At 40.6% G+C, this 19,055-nt stretch overlaps 1 protein-coding gene and 1 long non-coding RNA gene across 4 annotated transcripts in view; one reads left to right on the forward strand and one right to left on the reverse strand.

Moving 5' to 3' along the window:
• KCNIP4 (Kv channel interacting protein 4) overlaps window positions 1-19,055 on the forward strand; it is a 968,730-nt gene that overhangs the window by 450,251 nt on the left and 499,424 nt on the right. The gene's annotated exons all lie outside the window — the stretch shown is intronic.
• Window positions 19,023-19,055, reverse strand: part of LOC106724536 — a 13,367-nt gene continuing 13,334 nt past the window's right edge. The window contains exon 3 of the long non-coding RNA XR_001360355.1: window positions 19,023-19,052. This is a non-coding gene — a long non-coding RNA (uncharacterized LOC106724536). The remainder of the gene's footprint in view (window positions 19,053-19,055) is intronic.

The following is a 19,055-nucleotide window of genomic DNA, read 5'->3' on the forward strand; positions in this document are numbered from 1 at the left end:
TTTTTATTCTGGGATTTATTTACCTTCTATGGCTGTCACTGGTGCTGAGAGCCGGCTCCAGCTTGAGGCCTCAGCTGCTGAAAGTAGGTATCTCAGGTTTGTTTAGCTCCTATAATTGAAACACTGTTGCAACTCCAGCTCTGATGCCAGGCTGGCTGAAAGCAGGTTTCTGGGGTTGGTTTAGCTTCTATAATTACAACATAGTTGCTTAGAGTGCAGCTCAGAGCCCGGCGGCAGGCGGGGAATCTTGGCTTCCTCCATCGCCGGGGCAACCGAGCCTCATGTTTGCTTCAGCTGCGTGGCTGCCAGCCGCCATCTTGGTTGGCAGTTAATTTGCATATCGCCCTGATTAGCCAATGGGAAGCGTGTCAGAGGTACGGTTAATTACCCTATTTGTCTTTTATTAGATTAGATATGTATGTATACATATATGTGTGTGTGTAAACCAACATTTGTATGCATGTGAGTATGTATGTATAAGGTTAGGGTACTTGGAAATAGAAAAAATACTCAGAACCTCCATGACATTCAGAGGTATATTGGGGTTATAAGTAAGATAGATGTAGATGTAATATAGCAGAGATGGAGATCCACTGAACCATAGGTATTTACTGAGTATCTGCTAAGTGACTAGCACTGTCCTAGACTCTGGGGAACAGAAGAGAATAAAACAGTCCCTGCTATCATGTATCTTATATTCCCTTTATGCAGAGAAGTAATAATAAATAGCTGTTTCAATAACTGTTGAAAATAGGGGCTAGTTGAAGGGAATAGAGAGTGATGGGGATGGGAGAACCAACTTATTGGGTGATATCTGAGTAGCAAGCCATATAGATAACTGCTGGGAGTGCTCAGCAGACAGAAGAATATGTAAGAGCAAGGCCCACAGGTAGGAGTATTCTTGTTCCTTTTGGGGATGTAAGAAGCCCAGTGTGGCTGCTGGAGCATAATTGGAGGACAGAGCAATCATTCCATCAGGTCAGAGAAATGAGGCAGAGAGGGGATCATGCTGACATTTAAAGATTTTTTTCCCCCAATGAAAAGTGAAGAAGTGAACTTACTTGCATTTTGAGCAGATGAGTGGCATGATTTGACTTCTATTTTAAAAGGATGGCACAGGCTGCTAGGACCACTGGGTGGAGAGCAGACTGTAGGTGGTGAAAGTGGCAGCAAGGTCATTTGTAGGAGGTCATTGCAATTGTACATAAGTGAGATGATGATGAGGATGATGAGGATGAGAATGATGATGCTGATGCTATGGACTAAAATGATAGCAGTGGAAATCTTGACTCATAGTTTCTGGGAATACTTTGAAGGCAGAGCCAACATAAATCTGGTGTGAGTGTAGATGAATAATAACAAGGATTTGAGGACAGCACCCTGGAGCTTTCCACTATATAAATATTGATAAATTGATAATTAATAAAAAATAGAGTCTGAGAAAGAACAGCCTGGAGGTAGAAAGAGAGCCAAGAGCATCTTACAGAAACCAAGGGAAGAAAATGTTTCAAGGAGGAGAAAGTTACCAACTGTGTCAAATGCTATCAGTTCAGTAAGAAGAGACTCAGGAAAGACCACTGTGTTTTACAAGGAGGTGTCATCGATGACCATGACAATGGACTGGTATAGACCAGTGGTCAGCAAACTGTGCCTCGCGAGCCACATGCGACTCTTTGGCCCCTTGAGTGTGGCCACGAAGTTTCAATCGCACTGTAGGTGCGCGCCCGCACGTGGTATTTTGTGGAAGAGTCACACTCAAGGGGCTGCAGTTTGCCGACCACTGGTATAGACTATTTCTGACTGGAGTGGATGTATGAGTTTGTGAATGAGTGAGAGGGGATGTCAAAGCAGAGGAGTTTAATTAAAAGAGACACAAGGAATCTCTGTCCAGAGAGAGATGAGAGGCCCAACAAAGGCTTTATGAAAAGTAGAATTTATTATAGAATGTCCTTATGCTAATAACCCAATGAAGAATGAAAAAATGGCGATTTAAGAGACAATAGGTACATCCTTGAGAGGAAATGGGACCCAGGGATGAGTAGAAGAGGAGACCTAGGGTCCAAGCCTGTCTGTGCATCTGTAACCGGAGGGAGCCACCTGTGCAAGCAGGTGTAGGTGAGAGATTTTGCAGGTGGGACTGGGTGGGCATTCCATTCTGAATGTCTTGTAGAAACAGCAGTACAGGGTGCGGGGAAAAGACTTTTGTCTATGCCTGCAACTACCCTTTTTACAAAACCAGCATGAGGACAGAGTCATAACCACGAACAAGGAGGCACTGGCGGAATGACAAGGGCCATCACCACTTAACACTTTGTCTTTCTCTGTGAACAGAATTCCATGATGGGATGTTCCTATTCATTGTGACTATATCATATTCATGATTATAGTAATGTGAAGAGACAGGCAAGTCGATGGAAATTTTCTTTGATTCATGAATTCTTCAAGGAAGAAATGACCATTTTTGTGTCTATGGAATAAATTTGAATTTGCAAACATGAGAAGTCTATCTTTGTGAATGTCTCTGCTGTCTTCAAAATGTAGCCTTTAGATCTGGGGAAATTGAAGTAAATCCAGAGAATCCATTTACCCTGTGAACCTGAAGAAGACAGAATAATTTTTTTCTTACTCTGCATTTCAAAGCAGCTAAGAAGATGTCCGGTGTAAGTCACCTGGTAGATAAGGTACAGGCTTTAAAAAAATAAATCACATCAAAGACCTTTTAATGTCTCATTTAAAATAAATAGGGCATTACTTGCTTTTCATCTATGACATGCTGAAGAATCCTATCCATGCATGTAGAAGCGTGTAGTTCTGGGGAAAGCAAAAATCAACACCTCTCTTTCAGTATAAAATATCAGATATAATTAGCATGATATCAGATATAATTAGCATGGGCTTCTGAAAAGTAGAAACCTGAGTTCTCCCTTTATCAAAGAGCTATCCTCATGATTGTCTAGCACCTCTGTTTTCTAGAACTTGCCCTCCCTGGAGAAAGGCCCCAGAATCTCGCTAAATTATATAATGTGGCCATGACATAAGTATAGAGAATGAGCTATGAATTAGCACATCAGACTCATTTTCACCAGTAACCTGATTTTACAGTGTGCATCTCATTGCCACAAGGAGAAGCAGATGGGATCCAGCGCTCCTTAATTCTCTGCGGCCAGTCTTCCTTAAGCACATTTGTTCAGTTTTTCAGGAAGCTGAAAGCGATTCCTTGTGCTATGTTCACATCTAAAATAGGAAAAGTCAATTCGCCTCCAGTTCGATAGACCCACATCCAACGCAGGCAAGTTCACTTGCTGCTGAGGTTTTGTACAGACCTGAATAGGTCTGCCCCAGAAAAAGACAAATGGAAGCGTTTGGGGAGCCCCTTGGGTTTCCCTTTGAGCACAGGCATCAGAGATTTGTAAAATGGGACAGACCTCACACATTTCATTCCTTAAAGAGAAAGTTCATGTTTTCTTTATTTGAGATAGACCCAAATGAAATCATTCTAGGCTGATGGGGAATAGAATAAAAATAAAACCCAGCTGTACATTTCCACTTGGTTGTCTTTGAGAGGGAACAGAATTGGGCTATAAATAGCCTGTGGGTTCAGTGCCCTCAAGTCAGGCAGAGTGAGCGTGAGTTCTAGAGTCAGCCTCACTGAGTTCTAGTCCCAGATCTACAATGGTCATCAGTTACCTGATCACCCATTTGTTCTGTCACTTTTCAAATCAGGGGCTTGGTAAGGGTCTTTCCCAGCTCAAAATATCTACACATTTGCAGAATGCAGATTTAATAGAGTTTGAGTCCAATGAACCAGCACCACTTAATCCCACTCGAGGACACTCCCACCTTTGGCTTTGCTCTTGTCAGTGCTAGCTTGCTAAACAGCATCATTATTAGAAAATCAGGAGGAAGGAAGGAAGGAAGGAAGGAAGGAAGGAAGGAAGGAAGGAAGGAAGGAAGGAAGGAAGGAAGGAAGGAAGAATAGATGAGCAAAGGGAAAAGAGAAGGAATGGGAAGAAGGCATTTGTAACGAGGATTGCAGCCCACCCCACAAACCATACCACTCCATCAAGGTCCAGCTCAAATGCCATGTTCGCCGGGACTAGCACTTTTGTTCCTTGTCTGTATCAATGCCACAGGCATTGCAGTTCTCTTGATTCTGCCTATATTTGTTCCTCTGGACAGATTGAGGCCTTTAAAATGGAGCAATTGGGACCTTCTTATCCATGCTCCCCCATAATGCTCTGCATTACCTCTCATATTATGTGAGGCATAGGCAGTCTTCCCTAGGTGCACAGTGAAATATGAGTTAAGCTGATCTCTGAGGAAGTCAGCTTAACAGAGACACTGTTACTTCATCTTTTTCAAAATGAATTCCAGGACCTTGGGTTTGAAACCAATGTAGAATATGGACTTGGAACATCAGCTTGATGAATACCTTGCCTTTTCTTTCCTCCAGTGTGTGTGCTAACTAATAAAACACCTCACTACCTCCCAGGGTATTGCTTGTCTCTGTGATGTGCTCCCAGGTCTATTTCCTTTCTCCACTGGCCTTGCTTGCATCTAGAAATAGCTTCTTAAGGGACTTGGGGTTAGAGTCCTCAGGCTTCCCCAATATTGAGTGGGACACACTTCTAGTAGAGAGTTATTTGCTGTTCATCTAAAATTCAAATTTAACCAGACATCTTGTGTTTTATCTAGCAACACTAGATAGGACTCAAGTGACTAAAACCCAGCTGTACATTGGCTTCAACCGCGACAACATCAACAAACTCAAAAGCAACAAGAATATATTGCTCCACATAACTGAAAGCCCCACATGGTCATTCTGGGATTCAGGTGGGACTTCATTTAGTGTATCCATAGGAATCCATTTAATCCCTCGGTGCTGGCTTCTACCCTAATGGCTTTTCCTTCTGGCTTCCCGTGTACTAGGTGATTGCAGACAATACCTGTCTCACATCCTGATCGGGTCAGCGCAATGGGGTGAGAGCACCTACCTCCTCCCCAGCGGGCAGCACCAGCAGAAGCTGCTTCATGCCTGCTCAAAGCCACATGACTAAAGCTGAACCTGAACTCTGGCAAGGGCAGCACATGCTCTGATTGGTCAGACCTGAGCCACATATCCCAGCCTTTCACCCCTCTGGAGGTGCCTGAACTGATGTCGGGGGAGCAGTAGTTCCCCCCAAATTAAATTGGGGAGCCTAAGATTTCTTAGAAGGAGAACAGATTCTGGGTAACTGAAGCAAAAGAAAAAAAAAACAAACAAAACAAAACCACTGACCACATTTTCTATAGGTTCTTACATATTTATTTATTTATTTATTTGTTTGTTTGTTTGTTTGTTTGTTGATTGATTGGATTTATTTTTAACAGGAGAAAATCCAAGTTTTGATACATGTACATTGGGAATTCACATAGACATGAACATTTCAAAGGCCTTGAGGCACATTGGGTCTATAAGACATTTTGGACAAAAAAGAAAGGGGGTGATGGGGTATTAGGCTCCAAAAGTGAGAATGACCAAGGTTCTGGTAGTTGAGGAAGAGGGGAACACACATGACAGGCAAATCCTTGCTCAGCATCTCAGAAACAGTGGGACCCACAGGGTGTCTAGCTATCAGGCACCTGCCTGAAGCCCTCTCATTTACTAGACTTTATTCAAATTAGGCAAAGGCCACATCCTAAGAGTCCCAATTAATTTTTGAAGAGATTTTGGAAGAAGAGATGGCAACTGAGCTCTGGGCATAGTTATTCTACAAAGCTGTTCAGGTTGCTTTACCTTTGTACATCAATTTCCACACGGGTAAAGGAGGAGCAGAGTAATCGGTGCTTTCTAAAGCCCTTCCTAGTCTAATGTTTCCCAGGCCTTTGAGTGGTAGCAGGGGGGAGATTATGAGTGACGGAGAGAAACAGAGAGAGGAACTCGGTGCATTTTATGTGCTTGGGATCAAAGTGTTGCTGCTAGAAGGATAGTCTCACTATAAATGGAATATACATTTTATTAATACTAACTATTCACTCTGGTAGTTCTCTGCTTTTGTGGGCTCCTTGTGGCTATTTTAAAAGCTAAATTTAACTTGGTCTATGCAGATTTGCACATGTGTGTGCATTAAAATTACTGCTCAGTCACTGACACCAAGTTGATTTTTCTCTCCAGATTAATTTATTAGAGAAGAAAAAGAAACTGAAGTCTCAGAGGACTGATCCAACTCTTGTGATTTTATTTCAACATCTCATACCATCAAAATGACAGATTATATTTGTGCCGTGGGATTAACAGTAATTTGTGAGCTTTTGAAAGGCCTTTGAAATGTCCAGATTAAAGGAAATCAGTTAGATTTTTAAATGACAAATCTAATTACTGGTTGTGCTGAACATTCAAATGAAGAACAAAGTCAATTTCCCTTCTTCTCCCCTTCAGATGTCTTTTAGTTTGTTCTCTTACCATGGAGATTTCATGTTCAAAGGCAGTTTTCATCATTTTGGCTTAAACTGTGAGAAAACAGACCTGAATTGACTTGGCCAAACTTAACCTTGACAAAAAAAATAAAATTGAGTTGACAAGGACAAGCCCAGGTCTCAGTTAAAATCTCAGCTGCCTGCGTAAACTCATGAGGAATGGCTTTTCAACTTCCTCCAGCTAACTCCCCCAATCATCCCTGCAGGACCAGACCCCATGGTGTGTGTGATTGTGTTTGCTTCCAATTTTTTGAAAATACATTAAGTGAAAGCTGACGGGGTTGTCTGTATCCGGCCATCTTAGAATAACATGTCATTTTTATGACTGATAATCATGTGGTCCATCCCCCTCTTCAATTTATAGGTGTGAAGCAGCCACCACCACCACCCTTTTAGGAAAGAATGACATGCCCAAGGGCAGAGAGCTATTAAAAATGAGAGCACACCTCCATTTGAACACCCAGCCTCCATTCTTTCAGAGCTGAAGTGATCATTGATCTGCCATATCTAGCTGTTTGACAAGGTCATCAAATCCATTAAACTAATTCCAGATCATTGGGTAAGGCAGAGGCAATGTTCTATTTCAAACATATTTAAAATATTCATTATTAATATTGGTTATGAAATCTCTATAATATCTTGCTTTGAGGGATAATGTTTAAAAACTGGGATTTATGATGTTATTGATGAAAGTGACATGATTTCCTGGACAAAGATATGAATCTCAATGTTTCACTCCAGATGTTCCCAAGAGCCTTTGTGATAATTGAAACGCCAAGGGGGATGGGGGTGTTGATATAGGTACTGCAGAGCCAAATAGGTTGATGTCTTCCAGAAGTTGTCCCCTAGCTATTTGGACATAATTTATTAACACTTGGGGTATCACATGTAAATTCTTTTGTTTAATATTTAATTTTTAAGAAGCCTAAACATGAATATGTGGCATTGTCTTCCAAAAAACAAGTAGTTTTGCCTTAGCTAAAGGTTCTGAGGGACCACCCCCAGAGGCAGAGGCAGATACCATGTAGATATGGCTTTTATTTCCTTCCCTAGGAAAATGTGTGAAAGTGTATTAGCTTCCTATAGTAGCAGTAATAAATTACCACAAGCTGAGTAGCAGAAAATAATACAAATTTATTCTTTACAGTTCTGTACATCATAAGTTCAAATTTGTTTCACTGGGATAAAATCAAGTGTCAGCAGGGCTGGGTTCCTTCTGGGATCTCCAGGGGAGAATCTGTTACCTTGCCTTTCTACAGACCTCCACATTCCTTAGCTCATGCCCCTCATTAATCCACACCTTGCTTTCTCCATTCCAGCTCCTGCTCTGACCTTTACCTACCTTCCTCCCTCTTCTAAGAATCAGTGTGATAACCTTGGGCCCATTCAGATAATCCATACAGATATCGGTGACTTTGACAAGACTTAGTTCCAACCTTTACTGTCTACGTAACTTTGGATAATTTACCTAATCAACTCTAATTGTCAGAATCCTCATTTGTAATATTGGGATCATAAGAATAAGTGCCTAGTATGGTATGAGGAAGAATTAAATTGGTACTAAAGATCACATGTAAGTGGTCTTTAGTACCAATTCTTTCTACATAGGGGATGCGGGATATATGTATCAACCATCAATGTAAAACAAAATACTAAAATGAAAAACCACATTTCCATTGTGAGAAGTTCTTGAATAAAATGGAACTGGAGTGAAAGTTTGTGGAGAATAAATAAATTTCATTTAGACCAAATAGATGGTTTAGAACTTTTAAGTGACTTAAAGTGTCAAGTTAAGATTCATGATAGTTTCTTTGAAGGAGATTTTTCCCCCATGTCATTTAAGAGGAAGTGCTTTGATGAGTTGACAGTGATGATGATGTTAATATATGTGTATATGACTGTCTACAGACATTTTCTTTATAGACAGTTTCTCTCATATTCACAGGCTAAAAATATGAAGAATTCTCCATGTTCACAGAGCACATACTGTATATAGTTTTAATAGAATATAAAAGTTTTATAATGGTTATTAATTTATGTGGAAGTTTTACATAGAGTAAGAACTTCCCAAATATAAGGAATGTGGCTTATTTTTTTTGTGTGTGTGTGAGCCTAATGCTTGGCATATAGTATATGTTTAATAAATGTAAACTTAATAAAAGTATGTCAAAGTATGCAAACTAGCTTATTCAACAACATTAAAGGAGACGTGTCGGCCAAGACAATTTTTCAGTTATACTAGTAGCAGGGGCGGGGAACATCCAGCCTGTGGGCCATATAAAGCCTGCAAAATCATTTGGTCTGGCCCTGCCCAGGCATTAGGGGTGAGTTCATTAAATGTTTGACCAAATAGAGCAGGCTAATTTTTAAGTTGATAGTTTTTCATGGCCCTCGAATAATGTTATAAATATCCAAATGGTCCTTGGCAGAAAAAGGTTCCCCACCTAGGCCATAGTATAATTTTCTTCCATAATGTAAACTTTGTTACACATCTTAAACATTAACATTTAGAGCTAAAATAATTGAGAAAATATATTTAGATCTTTATTTAATGTGAAAAGAATAGAAAGGGAAAAGTGCAACACCCAAGCATTAAACTATTACTGGTGAAAAACGTGCCTCGTCTACCCCCATTGCTAGTGGGAGTGGAGTCCTTGTGACATCCCTAGAAAAGGAATTTTCTGAGACTTCCATGGGAGGATGCGATATGATAGAGAGCTTTACTCCCATGGAATTACACCCCGTGCATTTCCAAAGTCCCATTTCCCTTAGTCCAATCATAGAAGAAGTGTGGCTGGGTTTCAGTAGGGCTAAAATCACAGTCAGTGTCCAGAGTTTCCATGGCATGTTGGAGCCGGGTCCAATACAGCAGTAGGCTAGCTGCAGTCCATTAGTCCATGTGTGAAGGGGTCCGCATGGCCTTGGGCCAATGGTAGAGTTCCAGGAAGCCAAGTGTAAACCATGAGCCAAGCATGCCAAGAGGAACCAAGAGAGGGAACTTTTTTCTTCAGGGAATTATATATCCCAAATCTTTGTGCCCTCGAAGTGGCCATGAACATTCTGGCCAACCACTTCTGTCCCCAGGTGTGATTGACAGGCAGGTATCTTCCTTATGTCATCCCAGCTTTACTGGGCATGTGTCTATCTCCCCTTTGTTGGATCCCTCCCCCAGTATTTGGCAGGGAACATGCCTATACTGTCTGCTTTGCTCATTTCCTATTATTAATAACTAGAGGCCCGGTGCACAAAACCAGGGGATTGGGCCTAAGATGGCAATCAGACATCCCTCTGGCAGCCCAGCAGCCTTCAGGGTATGTCCACTTGCCAGCGGGGAGCAGACCTAAGCTGCAGTCAGACACCTTTAGCACGTCTGAGGAGGCAGGAGAGGCTCCGACCACCACCGCTGTACTGGAAGCCATCAGCCTGGCTTGTTGCTGAGCAGAGGTCCCCATGTGAGAGTGCCCTGACCCCCAGAGGGCAGCTCCTGCATTGAGCGTCTGCCCCCTGGTGGTCAGTGTGTGTCATAGTGACCAGTCATTCCCAGTCTTTCTGCTGTTAGGGTCAGTTTGCATATTACCCTTTTACTATGTAGGATAGAGGCCTGGTGCATGGGTGGGGGCTGGCTGGTTTGCCTGGAAGGGTGTCCTGGATCAGGTGGGAGTCCCGTTTGGGTGCCTGGCCAGCCTGGATGAGGGGCTGATGGCTGTTTGCAGCTGGTCACATCCCCTTCAGGGTGGGGGTCCCCACTGGGGTGCCTGGCCAGCCTGGATGAGAGGCTGATGGCTGTTTTCAGGCTGGCCACACCCCCTTCAGGTTGGGGGTCCCCACTGGGGTGCCTGGTCAGTCTGGGTGAGGGGCTGAGGGCCGTTTTCAGGCTGGCGGGTGACTGAAGCTCCCAGCCTCTCCTTTTTTTCTTTTTTTTTTAATTCTGGGATTTATTTACCTTCTATAATTGAAACATTGTTGCCGTCACTGGCGCTCCAGCTGTGAGGCCGCGGCCAGCTGAAAGCAGCTATCTGGGGTTTGTTTATTTCTATAATTGAAACATTGTTGCTTCCGGAGCTCAGAGCCGGGCCGCTGCAGGAGGGGAACCTTGGCTTCCTCCATCACTGGAGCAAGCAAACCTCATGCTCGCTTCAGCTGTATGGCTGTCGGCCGCCATCTTTGTTGGCAGTTAATTTGCATATCCTGCTGATTAGCCAATGGGAAGCAAAGCGGAGGTACGGTTAATTACCCTTTTTGTCTTTTATTAGATAGGACTAGCTAATTACAATGATATTAAAACTAATTTTACTTGCCCTGGCCAGTATTCTCAGTGGTTAGAGCATTGGTCTATGCACCAAAGGGTCTCACATTCGAGTCTCCATCAAGGGCACAGAACTGGGTTGCGGTTTTGCTCTCCGCCCCTTGTCAGTGCGCATGCAGGAGGTAATCAGTCAATGTGTCCCTGTCACATTGATATATATCTCTCTCTCATCTCTCTCTCTTCCTCTCCCTCTCTATCTCTCTCTCTCCCTCTCTCCCCTACTCTCCCTTCTTTCTACTCTCTCTGAAAAGCATTGGAAAAACTATACTCAGGTGAGGATAAACAAAACAAAAAAATCACTACTTTTTACTTGACTTTAGATGTTGTGATGTTCCCTGCTAACAATAAATTATCTATTCTGATGGACATTTGAAAGGTTTTCTAATAACGATCTGACAGTCTTCTTTAACAAATTCATCTTGGATACAGTCACATGTCCACCTACTGATTAAATTTTTCTAGGAAAGAGACAAATCTTTGAACAATCCATCATCACAACAAATTTGATTTCGTCTTCTGTTTATATTTCAATGACAGGCCTAATACCTAAATCAATATTTTTATTAACTAATGTCACCCCAATAAATTCAATAAAAGAGAATCCCCCTTTGGTTTCTTCAAGTGATTTATTGCCTTTGTTACATTATTGCTTCAGGTGTAATCAGGAATATTTATCTTCATGTCATTGCAATGGAGATCTGAGATAGAATATGCTAATGTGCCTGTCTTTGTACATAATGTTTTATTAGTCTTTTGTTTGTTTCAGTCTCTTAATTAGTGACAGTCATTTAAAGCCATCCATCTTTGCTGAGATTTATGCAAATATTGTAAGTTAATAATGAGAGAGTTCCAAAGGACCCTGTTTACCAGTCTTTATTTTGAGTTTCTTAGTCTATTCATTCAGTTAAATTATTTTTTAAAGCTATAAAGTAAAATTCATCAATCAAATAATTATTAAAAATTCTTAAGGATAATTTTTGTGTTTCACATTCGAGTACAAATGCCATTTGTGAAATTCAGTAGTTTTTCATATAGTCCATCACTACTTCTGTCTCAGTACAGCCCCCCTCCAAATCTTAAGTGACTGCACAGGAAAAGGATAAGGTCCTGCCAACGTTTGCTCCCAACCGTCCTTCATGAATTCATTGACTCCTTGCAATTTAAAACAGAATCCTCAGAGTTAACTAATGGTAACTGGAGTTAATGCTATAGTGTTGATTAAAATGCTTATTGGTACTATAGAACTGCTCTCAATTATAATCTCCTTAATAGTTCACACAATCAAGACAAAATGATTACATACTTAGTTTACAGCTTTGCATATTCATTGTCTACTTACATCTTCAAATTTGGGGTTACGTTGTTTTTTGCTAAAACTCGTATCTAAAACAGCTTGGAAGTGCCGATGTGCCATTTCAGTAGTGTATTGCTGGGGTCTCTTCCCCTTTATTGTTATTAGCAAGAGTCTACCTTCCGAAAGAACACATGAGGATTGGTAGTTCCTATAAAATGTCAGAATTGCTTTTCTTTAATTCCAGCTTTTTTCCCAGGGACTATGTTGGTGGTGAGATTAATAATATAATCTCTAGGCTCAGCTAGATGACAGGATACTTGTGAAAACAGACACTGACTAGAGTTATTTAAGCTCTTTAGGTTCAGGGACTACGCCACATTCACTATTATGTCTCCAGTGCTTTGCACACACTACGAACATGATAGTTACACAAGCAGTGCTGGTCGAAGTAAGAAGAGGTATATGCACAGAGGAAGGAAAGGGATGTGGCTGGAGGAGGCAAAGTGAATGATGGCTTTTGAGAGGATGCCCATAGTATCAGTAGAATTTTTTCCAGGTGGCAGAGATACAAACTTCCTGTAGGAAACAGAGAAACTTTGTTTTTTCCAGATGTGTGATACGCAGGGTTAGAGGATGGCATTCGGTGAGGCTAGGATATTGGGTGAGCCAAGAATGGGAAGGCTTTGAGTGGCAGTCTGAGGAATTTGAATGTTATTCTCTGTGTTGGAGGAGCCATCAAAAATGTGCATTCAGGGAACATTTCTGATGAAAGTTGAAGAATCAGAGAAGGTAGCAGAACAGAAGAACAGTTCATGTACTCTGATCTGCTAAGGTGACCACCTAGCATCAGAAAAAAATTGTCTTTTAGGCTTCAGGATTAGCTAAATCTAAGTCTGCTACATTTTAGCTAGATAAATGACTACATTTTCTGGTCTTGAGTATCCTAATCTAAAAAGTGGGAATTATGCCGAAACCGGTTTGGCTCAGTGGATAGAGCGTCGGCCTTCGGACTGAAAGGTCCCGGGTTCGATTCCGGTCAAGGGCACGTACCTGGGTTGCGGGCACATCCCCAATAGGAGATGTGCAAGAGACAGCTGATCGATGTTTCTCTCTCATCGATGTTTCTAACTCTCTATCTCTCTCCCTTCCTCTCTGTAAAAAATCAATAAAATATATTTTAAAAAAAAGTGGGAATTATAATACTAATTTGAAGAGTTACTTTTTTAAATGTTAGAAATTATAAACATAAAACACTTGGGACATAGCACATGCTCTTTAAATAATGAGACATTATGGAAATACATTCATGTTAATAATGTTTTGTATTCAATCTAATGAAAAAAACTGCAAAGGATCTGAATAGACATTTCTCCAAAGGAAAAAAATAGCAATGGCCAATATGCACATGAAAAGACGCTCAATGTCACTAGCTGTCAGAAAAATGAAAATCAAAACCACTTTTAGATGCCTCTTCACACCCACTAGGGTAGCTATAATAGAAAACACAGACAAAAACAAATGTTGACAAGGAAGTGGAGAAATTAGAAGCCTCCCGACTGCTGCAGGAATGTAAAAATGGTGCATTCACTTTGGAAAAAATGTCTAGCAGTTCCAAGATTAAACAGAGTTACCATATGACCCAACAATTCCACTCCTGGGAATCTGAAAACATATGTCCACACAGAAATTGCACAAGAATGTTTATGGCAACATTATTTATAATAGCCAAAGAGTGAAAACTATCCAAGTGCCCATTAACTGGTGAATAGATAAAATGTGCTAGTATATCATTTAGCAATAAAAGAGAAATGAATTACTGATTGCTACTACAACATGGATGAACCTTAATAATAGCATGCTAAGTGATTAAACTAGTCACAAGAGACCACATATTGTGAGATATTACTCATATGAAATTTTTATGAAATATCCAGAATAGGCAATTCTACAGAGTGAATGCCTAGGACTGGGTGTTGGGAAGAAAGGGGGGGTGTGACTGCTAAGTATACAAGGATTATTGGGAGGGATGCGGAGAAGATGATCTAATATTTGCTGTGGTGACTATTGCGTAACTATAAATAAACCAAACACCATTGAATTCACTGGATACAATTCATTTTGAAGGGCAAGTTGTATGGTATATAAACTATAGTTTAATAGAACTGTAGTAAACTAGTAAAAAAGTAAGCACTGTTATATACATTTACTCCTTAATACATGAAGTGATGTTCATAAATTGTCTTATTTAGTAGTTGAACTCTCCCTTTGAAGTGGGAAATTTTTTTTTTTAATCTTTACTGTTGAAAGTATTACATAGGTCCTCCTTTTCCCCCCATTAACCTCTTCCAGCCTGCTCCTGTAAATTTTTAACACCATTTTATAGGCAAGAAAACCAAGACTTAGAGGTACAGTTGGTGAGTGGGATAGTTGAGGTTTTATCAATTGTATTGTATAAATCAGGTATATATCATATTTGATTATATTTATTTTCTATTATTTATAACATATGTTATATATCAATATCATATGTAATATATATTAATATTGTATTAATATGTCATATACCAAGGTTTTATAGTATATCATACAGCCTATATTAACATCACATATAGTGTTTGTTACATTATATTACATATTAATATAGTTTTATAATACATGTTTACATACTTTAACATCATATATACAGTTTATATAATATACTATTATGATATAAAATAGATATACTTTAAAATAATAAGGATAGTGTACTTATCTGTAGCTAATTGATATTACCATCCCTCATTCTTGCTCAGGAACCTATTTTCAGGCAACAAGCGGGCCCTTCTAGCTTCCTTGCTATTGCAGTTTTCAGTGTAAATGCCCCCCACTGGCTGTCCACCCCTTTCCTATCTTCTAAGCTGATACCAGTTATTTAAGCTCAGATACTCCGGAGCAGAGGGGCCTCATGCAAAAATGACTGCTTAGCACAACACCTGTCTCTATTGTTAGTAAGGACTTTAACAATAGCTGACATTTTTTGAATGCTTGTAAGTACCAAATATTACTATGAGATGTCTTTAATAAGTATTACTTTATTCAATCGTCACAGCAAACCTACGAAGGGAGAAATGAGATGACCAACGCATTCTGGTTTGCGGGGAACTTTCTCATTTTAGCACTGAAAGTCCCATGTTCCCAGAACCCCTTAGTCCCAGGCAAACTGAAATGGATGATCATCTTCAGGAGAGGATTCAATGGACTCACCTTCTGAAACAGGAATTTGACAGTGTGCACTGTTTATCTGACCAAAATTATAATTTTTTAAGTATAATTTCTAATTCTTGCCCCATTTTGCAAATTATTTTCGATGACATATCAGTATTTTTTTAATTGGATCACCAAGCATCATGAAGAGAAGCTAAAGACATTCTCAGAATAGTAACCAAATGTGATTTAGGAGACATTAACAAGAGTTGATACAGTAATCAAGCACACCTGAAATCTGGTGTAAAATATAATTACGTGCTGCATAGAAACTTTTATATTGAGCCAAAGAAAAACATGTCTCCTATTTAAAAGATCAAGCCAATCATTGTTCTCTATTTTTCTCTTGGCTATAGAGTGACATTTCCATGAACACTCATTTCTGGTTTAGTGATACAGAAAAACACCACAGCCATTACCAATTACTTAGTTCCTACCGAGCTGTCCATAACGGACTTTGAAAGCTGTGGCCTCAAATGTTATTTCCTTCCTTCCCTTCCTTTTCTGCCTCCTCTGTTTAAAGATAACATAATCTGAGTCTCGGTGTGACATTTATCTATTGCCAGGCTCTTGCCTCCAAAAGGCCTTTTGCATCTTTACCTCCTATGTCTCATACCAAGAGAAAGTTATTTTTCTTTGAGGTTGTCCACTAAAATGAGAATTCAGACTTTAGTCTGTGCAAGAAGAGGGGATAATGAGATTTCTGTACATTCTGTTCCTTTTAAAGTTTGTGGAAATTACTTTCTTAAAGATAATGAGACCAGATAGGCAGGTTTGGTGGGGGGCTGGTTGCCTGGGTGCACCTGTCAAAAGATGAGCTACTCCTCCAAAGATTTGAAGAGTGTCCAGCATGGTGCCTGGCACAGTATCCACTGAAAAATGGATAATCTTCCCTTCCTCACCTGAGGGATGAAAGATGAAGTGTATGGGACTCAGTGCTCTGTCTATGTTGAAGCTACAAAACAATGTAGGATTCACGAAGGTAGGGACTAAATATTCCTATTCATGGCAGCCTAACAGTGTGAAACTAATAGTAATGCTTACAAATAGTCTATGAATTAAGAAATGAATTAATGTGTCTTTGTGAAGGTGTATCTCACCAAGGGGACATTGTGTGGTTTGCCGAAAGAAGGCATAAAGAATATGGGGAGTACTTTCCCTAATTCTTTAAGACAATCTCTTATAAATCTATGCATGTCTATTTTGAATATGAATAGCAGTCAAATTATAGCCTGCGTTGCAGATCAATTTAGGGGCCAAGTGACTGAGAGCAAACACAGGGGAACAGAGATCATCTCTCTCATGAAATCTTTGAGGAGCTTCATGTCTGTTCTTGGGGGAAATTCAATGTCTCGGCAGTTGTCTGATTTCCTATTATCGTCTAAGAGGGGGTCACTTCAGCTTCAGGAAAGAACAAGGATACAAGAACATAAAGAAAGATGTAATTCAGATAAACCACTAGGTTTTAAAAAGTAATAGTCAACTTATTTTAATTGATTCTAGAGTACCTACTATTAAAAAGCCATTCCCCAGAATTCATACCATTCATTGTACTCTCAAATGTAGTCTTAGAAAGAGATCACAGTGCGATTCTTCCCTTGGTTGATGAGTATTAGGTCATCAAGTTCCCATGGCATGGTTTGTTCCAATTTTCCCAAAGTCGTATCTTCTCTCCCTTTGTTTGAGCCAGTTTTGACTTGGTCAACAAAATTATGAGGAAACTAGTCATGGTTATTTAGTGGCACTTGGGATGAAGTAAATTCTCCAGTGGGTTTGTAAGTCTGGCAGTCCCCAAGTAAATGCTGTGGCATCTGATTTGAAACATTTCTTCTTGTCTCCATCAAGCTAGTGACCCATCTAACCACCCACTCTAAGCCTCACAGTGCAGGCCAGGACTTTGATGATGGTAATGGTGATAATGATGCTGGTGCTGTTGAAAACTAACATTTATCGAGCACTTATTTTGTGGCTGAAGCCTGTCTAGATGCTTTAAATATCAGAACTATTGAGTCTTCACAATCACCGTATAGTTTCCAGTGTTAGCCTCTAATGGAGATACAGAAACTGAGTCCCAAAGAAGTACCGTCAATTGCTTGAGATCATCCCACTAGGGAATTAAAATTCAAATGCAGGCATTCTGGTACAGAAGCCCACACTCCTAACCACTGCACTATATGCTCTTTATTCTGATGCTCTTATTTCCTGCTAGGCCTAGTACCCTTCAGAGAAGTAGACACTTGTGTGTAACACTCCCTACTTAACTCCTATCCCACCTCTATCCAGTTGCTCCTAGTACTATCTTTCAACCTTGAAAGTCTATATTGATGAAGTTCCAGGAAACTCCTTCCAGCATAGAAGATATATGGAGGGATATTGTCTTCATGGAGGAGCCAAAGCACCCCTCCTAGTGCCAAGAATAACTCAGTACATCATGAAAAATATAGAGTTAATGATGTTTGGCTGCATTTTATATTGTCTCCCTTCCCAACCTTCCCCCTTCTCTCCCAGAGAATTCAGCTACTTAAAACAAAAATCCCATTACCTCCCGAACTATTTCTAGGTGGCAGAGACATGCCCAGGATTGTCATCCATAATTCACAGAAGTTCATATGGCTAAGTGTCTTGTTTAGAGTCAAATGACAAGGCCAGTTGGCAAATCCTTTGGATCGTTTCTGCCCCTTTTGAATCACTGTGATTTATGGACACTCAGAAAATGTTCAATGGATTCTAATAGGCATAGTTGTGACACATCACATGTTATTCCACATCAATCTGGGATGGGCTTTTACCGCTGCCTTTGCCTTGGTGTACTACAGTGTGAAATATTTCTCCGCAGGAATGGTCCAAAATCATCCTACTATTCACTGTTTCATGTTAAAGGATGATGTGAATTTAAAATCACAGTCAGCTTGGATGACTAGCATTATTCATTCAGCACATATTTATTTAATATCTATACTGTACCCATCACCATGATGGGGAAGGCAGCAGAAAACAGATGAGCCTCTATTTCCATAGAGCTTAAATTATAGTGTGGAGAAAAAGAGGGATGATAGGGGGAGAGGCATTGCATAACTAAATTATAAGGTTTAATATAGAATACGTGCTATGAAAAAAACTAGGGTGATATGATAGATATTACCACGTAGGAGGAGAGGGAAGGTACATTTAGATAGATAAGTGAGAGAGGAGGTGATGCCTCACAGGAAACCTGAAATTTTAATAAGGAGATAGACATGCAAACACTTGATGAAAGAGTATTCTAGACAGAGGGAAGAGTGAGTGCAAAGGCCCTGTGGCAGGACTGAGGTTGGCATGTTCTTTTGGAATGGCAAGAAGCCACTGTGACTGGGGATGGGGTGAGGTAAGGGGATGAAGAGAATTAAAGGAGGTAGAAGAGGTAAGCATGTGCTAGATCACATTGAGCTTTGCAGGGGTAATTTATTTATTAATATACTAGAGGCCTGGTGCATGAAATTCATACACGGGGGGTCCCCTCAGCCCAGCCTGCACCCTCTCCAATCCGGGACCCCTTGGGGGATGTCCGACTGCCTAAACCGGCAGTCGGACATCCCTCTCACAATCCTGGACCGCTGGCTCCTAATCGCTCACCTGCCTTCCTGCCTTGTCACCCCTAACTGCCCTCCCTGCCAGCCTGGTCATCCCAAACTGCCCCCTGCCAGTCTGGTTGCCCCCAAATGCCCCCTCTGCTGGCCTGGTCACCCCAACTGCCCCCCACTAGCCTAGTCACCCCTC

Source organism: Myotis brandtii, unplaced genomic scaffold, assembly GCF_000412655.1.
Source record: "Myotis brandtii unplaced genomic scaffold, ASM41265v1 scaffold869, whole genome shotgun sequence".
Taxonomy (NCBI): domain Eukaryota; kingdom Metazoa; phylum Chordata; class Mammalia; order Chiroptera; family Vespertilionidae; genus Myotis; species Myotis brandtii.